The following is an 8,605-nucleotide window of genomic DNA, read 5'->3' as shown; positions in this document are numbered from 1 at the left end:
TCAAGATGCTGAAGACTCACATGTTAGCATCAGAAAGGACCTGGTTTTGCCGTGTGTGTGTGTGTGTGTGTGTGTGTGTGTGTGTGTGTGAGAGAGAGAGAGAGAGAGAGAGAGAGAGAGAGAGAGAGCGCGCACTGGGGCCTCACCATGTGTGATTCCACTACTCCCAGGCTGACTTTCTCATTCTTTTTATGCCAGATAGAGGGAGGGAGAGACATCAGTGCCTTGCTCCATCATCTGTGGCACTTCCCTCAGTGTTGTGGGTCTTGAACCCTAGGTTCTGTGCATAATAAGGCATGCTCTACCAGGTGAACTATCTCCTGGCCAGCTGTTTTTTTTTTTTAATTTAAAAAATATTTTAGTTATATATTTTATTATAATAGAGAAATAGGGGGAGAGAGAAAGAGAGACACCTACAGCACTGTTCACTGCTCATATATCAGGCAGTGGCACATCTGGTTGAGCACACACACTACCATGTGCAAGGACCCAGGTTCAAGCCCCCAGTCTCCACCTACAGGGGAGACGCTTCACAAGTGGTGAAGCAGGTCTGCAGATGTCTCTCTTTTTCCCTCTCTATCTCCTCCTCCCCTCTCAATTTCTTTTGATCCTATCAAATAAAATATACAGAAAAAAGAAAAAATGGCTGTGGGAAATGGTGGCAATAAGAGAAAGAAAGGAAGGAAGAAAAAGAAAGAAAGAAAGAAAGAAAGAAGGAAGAATCTAGAAAGCAGTGAGGACCAGGGACACAAACCTGGGTCTTCGTGCATGGTAATTTGACTTGTGGACTTTATCAGTTATGCCACCACCCAGCCCCAAGCTAATCATTATTTATAGCTGAGAAAACTGATACTTAGGAAGGTAGGTGGTGTGACCGGGGGAGTCTGGCCCCCATTACACCGGAGAAAACTTTAGTGCTGTGATGTCTTTCCCTTCCTCTCTGTTTCTCTCTGTATTTGAAGGAAAAAGAAAGAAAGAAAGAAAGAAAGAAAGAAAGAAAGAAAGAAAGAAAGAAAGAAAGAGAGAAAGAAAGGAAGAAGCTCAGAGGAGGAGAAGCCCAGTGATGACAAAAAGCTATGTGGTCTATGCAGTTTGCCTTCATGAGGGGTGCTCTGAGGATGAGGTGCCAGCAGAATGACCCTGCTTTAGATACTTTTTGGGTCACAAAAGTATTAATGAATGAGAAAAGGGACAGAGAACCCTGCTGGTGTTAAGGATTGAACTCAAGACCTCATGTCTGCAAATCCAGTACTATTTTATCTATAGAGCCGCCTCCTAGGCTGCCACTTTAGAATAACTTCCATATGGCCAGGGAGATAACTCAGCCTGTCTGAGCACCACCTTGCATGCCTGGGGCTCCAGAGGCCACAGGTTCAATTCTTGGTACCACCTTATGCCAGAGCTGAGCAGTGTGCCCTGGTTCTCTCTGTTTCTCTCATAATAAAGTAACTAAATCCTTTTAAAAAATACCTTCTGGTGGTCTGGGAGGTGGCACAATGGATAAAACATTGGATTCTCAATCATGAGGTCCCGAGTTCAACCCCCGGCAGCACATGTACCAGAGTGATATCTGGTTCTATCTCTCTCCTCCTATCTTTCTCATTAATAAATAAACAAAAAAAATTTTTTTTAAATACCTTTGGGAGTTGGGCAGTAGCACAGTGGGTTAAGTGAAAATAGTGTGAAGCGCAAGGACCGGTGTAAGGATCTCGGTTCAAGCCCCCGGCTCCCCACCTGCAGGGGAGTCGCTTCACAGGTGGTGAAACAGATGTGCAGGTGTCTGTCTTTCTCTTCCCCTCTCTCCATTTCTCTGTGCCCTATCCAACACAGTGACAGCAACAACTACCATAATAATAATGACAACAATGATAAAAACAAGGGCAACAAAAGGGGAAAGAAATGGCCTCCAGGAGCAGCGAATTTGTGATGCAGGCACCGAGCCCCAGCAATAACCCTGGAAGCATAAATAAATAAATAAATAAATAAATAAATAAATAAACACCTTCTATAGCTTTAGTGTCATTCCTCTGGCCTTACAGATACGATGGAGAAAAGAAGAAAAGCCTTAGTTATATGCCTGCTCAACTTGGAGCAAGAATTGATAGCAGGGCATGTGACTGGAGGTGGGCAAGGGTAGAAGAGAGTGGAGCTGAGACTGAGAGGTCCAACTGTGTCGCCCTCTTTGCTTCTGCCAGCTGGATTTATTCAACAGGAACTCAGAGATCTGGAGCATCACAAAGTACACCGTCCTCGCCCCCACCACAAGCCCTCCCACTGGGCAGAGCAGCACTCTGATGACACATCTTGGGCTGGACCAGGTCAAGCTGAGGTCAGAGAGACCAAAGCAGAGTTATATCAGTTTAAGGGTTTTCTACCAAAGGAAGAGTCAGAGCCGATGAGGCCTAATCTGAAGTGGGAGGGGACACGGGCTCCAGCCCCTCTGAGAGAGCACTCACTTGGGATTCCAGTCAATTTGCCTGCCCATCAGGGTTGCAGAGTGAATTCCTTCCAGACCCCATGTGTAGAGTTTCAGTGGCTCGTGGTCAGGACGAGCAACGAGATTTCTGATGGAATCATCCTCCGGCTGCACGGTAAAGTCCCCAGGGGACGGGGTTAGGGAAAGGGGAGCTGGAGGACAGTCCTGCTCTGCCCTGGGGATGGATCGGAAGGGCAAAGTGGTTTCCCTCTCTCTTCTTTTCCCTTCCCTTCCTCTCCCTTTCTCTTCCCTTTCTCTTTCATTCTTCCTTTCTCTCTCTCTCTTTCTTACTTTTCCTTCCTTTCTTTCTCTCTTTCTTTTTTTTTGCAGAGCCAGAGTCTAGCTTTTGCACATTTTTACAGTTACTGGGCTGCATGTATGTGTTGTGTGTGTGTGTGTGTGTGTGTGTGTGTGTGTAGAGAGAGATAGAGAGAGAGAGAGAGAGAGAGAAAAACACCACAGGATCAGAGCTTCCTCTGGTGCCTTGCAGTGCCAGGATTTGAACCTGGGCCTCAAGCACAGCAAGGCAATGCCCTTCCTGATAAACTGTCTCTCTATCTCCCTCTCTCTTCTATTGATCGGGGTCAGGAGAAAGCAGATTGGTCCTGCCTATGGCCTAGTAGAGATGGACTTGGGACCTCAGTTTGGCGAGATGCAGCCTGTAGCATGAGAGACCTTTGTTTGAACACTTTCTCAGCATTTCTATGGCTCTGAAACTCCTGCTTCCTTCAAAAAGCTTTTTTTTTCAGATACTCAGATAATTTATTTTATGTCCACTCTCTTTTTAGTACTTCCTTAAAGTGTGCCTAGCACTTTAGCTAGTTGTTGGATTGTTTTTTCTTTCTCTTTCTTTCTTTCTTTCTTTCTTTCTTTCTTTCTTTCTACTTTCTTTTATCCTTCCTTTCTTTTTTGTGAATTATAATACCATAAATTAATAGGAGTATGCATTAACACCATTCTCACCATCAAAGGTCTGTGTCCTTATCCCCACCCCCCCCCTAGTAAAGCTGAAAATCTACTCCCCCAGAGTTTTTTACTTTGTTGCAATACTTCTAACTCAGTCAAATTCTTCTTTCCATTTCCCTTTCTGTTCTTCTTTCTCAACGTCTATTTATGAGTGGAATCATCCCATACTCCTCTTTGTCCTTCTGGTTTATCTCACTTATCTACGTCTCACACCAGGGTTTTTCCTTTAGTCCAGTTCAGGATGCCTTCTCAGCATGACCGAACTTCTTTCCTAAAACAACTGGTGGCCTTGGCTCCCCCAGCTCCAGGCTTTCTTCCCCTTTTCCTTTTCTCACATGCAGTGTGTCCCAGACATGCTCTAAAAGGCCATGTTTCTCAGACATCAGGAATAAGGTAAAGACATAGGCCGGGGGTCCGCGGGGGGCAGTGGCGCGCACCAGGTTAAGTGCACAAAGTACTGTTAGGGAAATCTGAAAATCAAGAAGACTGGAGCTGAGCTGGGTGGAGAAAAAAGTCTATTCACGGGAGTCGGGCGGTAACACAGCGGGTTAAGCGTACATGGCGCAAAGCGCAAGGACCGGTTAGGATCCAGGTTGGAGCCTCAGGCTCCCCACCTGCAGGGGAGTCGCTTCACAGGTGGTGAAGCAGGTCTGCAGGCATCTCTCTGTCTCTCTTCCTATCTCCCCCTTCTCTCTCAATTTCTCTCTGTCTCTATCCAATAACAAATTAAAAATAAAATAAAATAAAAAGAATTTTTTTTATTTATTTGTATTTTTAAACTTCATTTATTCCCTTTTGTTGCCCTTGTTGTTTTGTTGTTGTTTTTGTTGTTGTTGGATAAGACAGAGGGAAATGGAGAGAGGAGGGGAAGAGAAAGACACCTGCAGACCTACTTCACCGCCTGTGAAGTGACTCTCGTGCAGGTGGGGAGCCAGGGGGCTCAAGCCAGCGGCTCAAACCCGGATCCTTACTCCGGTCCTTGGGCTGTGCGGCACCTATGCTTAACTCACTGCATTACCGCCCGACTCCCCAAAATTTATTTTTATTAACAGTTTCAATGTGTAATTTCTTTCTATAAAAACCTGTCTGTAGATTAAGACTATTCTGCTTTGTTGTTGTTGTTGTTTTGTGTTTTAATCCTGTGCCTTGGGCTTTTCGGCCATACTACCATGACTTAACAATAGGGACTACATTTTATATTTGTAGTTGTATTCATTTATCATCTTACTATTTCTTACAACTTATTTACCCAGTCAGAATCTAGTACAATTCTTGGTGCATGGTAAATGCTTAAGGAGTGTTTTTTTTATTTAATTTTTTATTTATAAAAAGGAAACACTGACAAAGCCATAGGATAAGAGGGGTACAACTTTGAACAATTCCCACCACCAGACCTCTGTATCCCATCCCCTCCCCTGATAGCTTTCCTATTCTTTTTTTTTTAATTCCCTTTTGTTGCCCTTGTTGTTTTTATTGTTATAGTTATTGATGCCATTGTTATTGGATAGGACAGAGAGAAATGGAGAGAGGAGGGGAAGACAGAGAGGGGGAGAGAAAGACAGACACCTGCAGACGTACTTTACCGCTTGTGAAGTGACACCCCTGTAGGTGGGGAGCCGGGTGTTCAAATCAGGATCCTTAGGCAGGTCCTAGCGCTTCGCAACACGTGCAGTTAATCCGCTGTGCTACCCCCTGACTCTCAGCTTTCCTATTCTTTACCTCTCTGGGAGTATGGACCCAAGATCATTGTGGGATGCAGAAGGTGGAAGGTCTGGCTTCTGTAATTGCTTCCCCGATGAACATGGGCGTTGACAGGTCGATCCATACTCCCAGAAAATAAAAAGAATTTATTCACAGGGACTCAGAGTTCAGATCATTCTGATAACTCCAGCTCCCAATCAAAGTTCAGTTTCACTTTTATATCTTTTAGCAAAGTGGAAGCAAGCTTGGGCTACAGAAGCAAACACTGCATGTGTGATTATGCTCTCATTTTCTCCCCCCCCCCCCCCAGGGTTCATCTCGGCCCCATTTCAAGGAGCTGAAGCTGCTAGGGTCACGGAAAACCCCTAGATTCACTGAAAGGCCCTGCTGGCTAGATATGGGCAGTTGCCTCTTGCCATTTCATCTAAGCTCATCCTGTTTGTCTTCTGCTCCATCTCCTTTCCATCTTGTTCATCTTCTGTTCAACTCCCCTATCAGTACGAAGCACAAGGCCCCACGCAAGGATCCCAGTTTGAACTTCTGGCTCCCTACCTGCAGGAGAGTTGCTTCACAAGTGGTGAAGGTCTATAGGTGTCTCTCTGTATCTCTCCCTCTCTGTCTCCTCCTCCTTCTCAATTTCTCTCTGTCCTATCCAATAAAAATGAAGAATGGCCACCAGGAGCAGTAGATTCATAGTACCCACACCAAGCCCCAGCGCCAACCCTGGAGGCAATACATACATACATAAATAAATAAATAAATAAATAAATGAAAGACATAGGCCGAGGGATATAGTATGGTACAGTGGTTTAGGATTCATGTCTGCCTCTGTCCCACCTTGCTTTGTGACTTTGAGTATACTCTGACCTCCAGGCTTCTCTCTGTTTCCTCACTGAAACAAGGGGTTGGACCAGATTATCTCTAGTTTCTCACCAGATCTGATGAACTTTAGATTTAGGTTTGGTTTTTTAAAATTATTTATTTATTTATTTATTTTCCCTTTTGTTGCCCTTTTTATTGTTGTTGTAGTTATTATTGTTATTGTTATTGATGTCATCATTGTTATATAGGACAGAGAGAAATGGAGAGAGGAAGGGAAGACAGAGGGGGAGAGAAAGATAGACACCTGCAGACTTGTTTCACCGGCTGTGAATCGACTCCCCTGCAGGTGGGGAACTGGGGGGGCTCGAACCAGGATCCTTAAGCCAGCCCTTGCGCTTGGTACCACTTGCACTTAACCCACTGTGCTACGGCGCTACTGCCTGACTCCCTGATCCATATTTTTAAATATATTTTTATTGGGATTCTGGCGGTAGCGCAGCGGGTTAAGCGCACATGGAGCAAAACGCAAGGACCAGCGCAAGGATCCCAGTTGGAGCCCCAGCTCCCCACCTGTAGGAAGGTTGCTTCACAAGCAGTGAAGCAAGTCTGCAGGTCTTTCTCTCCCCCTCTCTGTCTTCCCCTCCTCTCTTGATTCCTATCCAACAGCAATAACAACAACAAAATGGAAAAAATGGCCTCCAGGAGCAGTGGATCTGTAGTGCAGGCACTGAGCCCCAGCGATAACCCTGGAGGCAAATTATATATATATAATTCATTTATTTGTTTTTGAATAGAGAGAGAAATTGAGAGGGGCAACAAATGCTGGGGAGGTTGCAGGGACAAAGGAACCCTCCTGCACTGCTGGTGGAAGTGTCAATTGGTCCAACCCCTGTGGAGAACAGTCTGGAGAACTCTCAGAAGGCTAGATGTGGACCTACCCTAGGATCCTGCAATTCCTCTCCTGAGGATATATATCCTAATGAACCCAACAAACCCATCCAAAAAGATCTGTGTACACATATGTTCTTAGCAGCACAATTTGTAATAGCCAAAACCTGGAAGCAACCCAGGTGTCCAACAACAGATGAGTGGCTGAGCAAGTTGTGGTCTATATACACAGTGGAATACTACTCAGCTACTAAGAATCATGAAGTTATCTTCTTCACCTCAACTTGGATGGAGCTTGAAGGAATCATGTGACGTGAGATCAGCCAGAAAGAGAAGGATGAATATGGGATGATCTCACTCATAGATAAAAGTTGAAAAACAAGATCAGAAGGGAAGTCACTAAGCACAGCTTGGACTGGAGTTGGTGTATTGCACCAAAGTAAAAGATTTGGCCGTGGGGAGAAGGTTTCAGGTCCTGTGACCTGATGGCAGAGGAGGACCTAGTGGGGGTTGAATTGTTATGTGGAAAACTGGGAAATGTTATGCATGTACAAACTATTGTGTTTTACTGTTGACTGTAAGCCACTAATTCCCCAGTAAAGAAATAAAAAGAAAGGAAAAGAAAAGAAAGAATTTGAGAAGGAAGGAAGACACAGAGAGGGAGAGAGAAAAAGAGGTACTGAAGGGCACTGCTTCACCACTTGTTTCATATTTTGAAGGCACAAGGCTAGCAGGAAGGGAAGTGGAGGTGTTTGAGTCTCCAAAGATGTCCTTTGTTTTTCAGATTTGATTTTATAATACAATCGCTGGAATTAAATTCAACCCAGTTTATCACTCTCAGGCCACTTCCTTCCTCCAGGGACACTAGCCAGTTCTATCCTTTGGGGACCCTGTTACAATTATCCCTGGAACAAGGGGTGATTGTGTTCCTTTCCACTTTTCTGAATTTTCACATGTTCTTTTAAAAAATATTTATTTATGGGAGTCGGGTTGTAGCACAGTGGGTTAAACGCAGGTGGCGCAAAGCACAAGGACCGGCATAAGGATCCCGGTTTGAGCCCCCGGCTCCCCACCTGCAGGGGAGTCGCTTCACAGGCGGTGAAGCAGGTCTGCAGGTGTCTGTCTTTCTCTCCCCCTCTCTGTCTTCCCTTCCTCTCTCCATTTCTCTCTGTCCTATCCAACAATGATGACAACAACAATAATAATAACTACAATAATAAAACAACAAGGGCAACAAAAGGGAATAAATAATAAATAAATATTAATATATATATTTATTTATTTATTCCCTTTTGTTGCCCTAGTGTTTGTTTGTTTGTTTGTTATTCATGTCATCGTTGTTGGATAGAGAGAAATGGAGAGGTGGGGGAAGACAGAGAGGAGGAGAGAAAGACAGACACCTGCAGACCTGCTTCACCGCTTGTGAAGCGACTCCCCTGCAGGTGGGGAGCCCAGGGCTCGAACCAGGATCTTTACACCAGTCCTTGAGCTTTGTGCCACCTGCGCTTAACCCGCTGCGCTACCGCCCGACTCCCTCACATGTTCTTTAATGACAAGGAGTCATCTTTGAATAAATGACTTTCCAAACATTCTGTTTAATGTATGACCATAGTGCCCTGAGCACACCCAATCTTGTCAAAACATTCTGTTTCTCTTTAAATATAATTGAAAGGGTTTATTTTGAAAAGAGGCTTTGGTCTAAGGAAAAATAAATGGTTTGGGTGTGAACAGAAATTTTCCAAAGTCTAGTGG

Source organism: Erinaceus europaeus, chromosome 10 (genome assembly GCF_950295315.1).
Source record: "Erinaceus europaeus chromosome 10, mEriEur2.1, whole genome shotgun sequence".
Lineage (NCBI taxonomy): Eukaryota > Metazoa > Chordata > Mammalia > Eulipotyphla > Erinaceidae > Erinaceus > Erinaceus europaeus.
The sequence above is the reverse complement of the archived record's forward strand: the minus strand, read 5'-3'. Positions refer to the sequence as shown.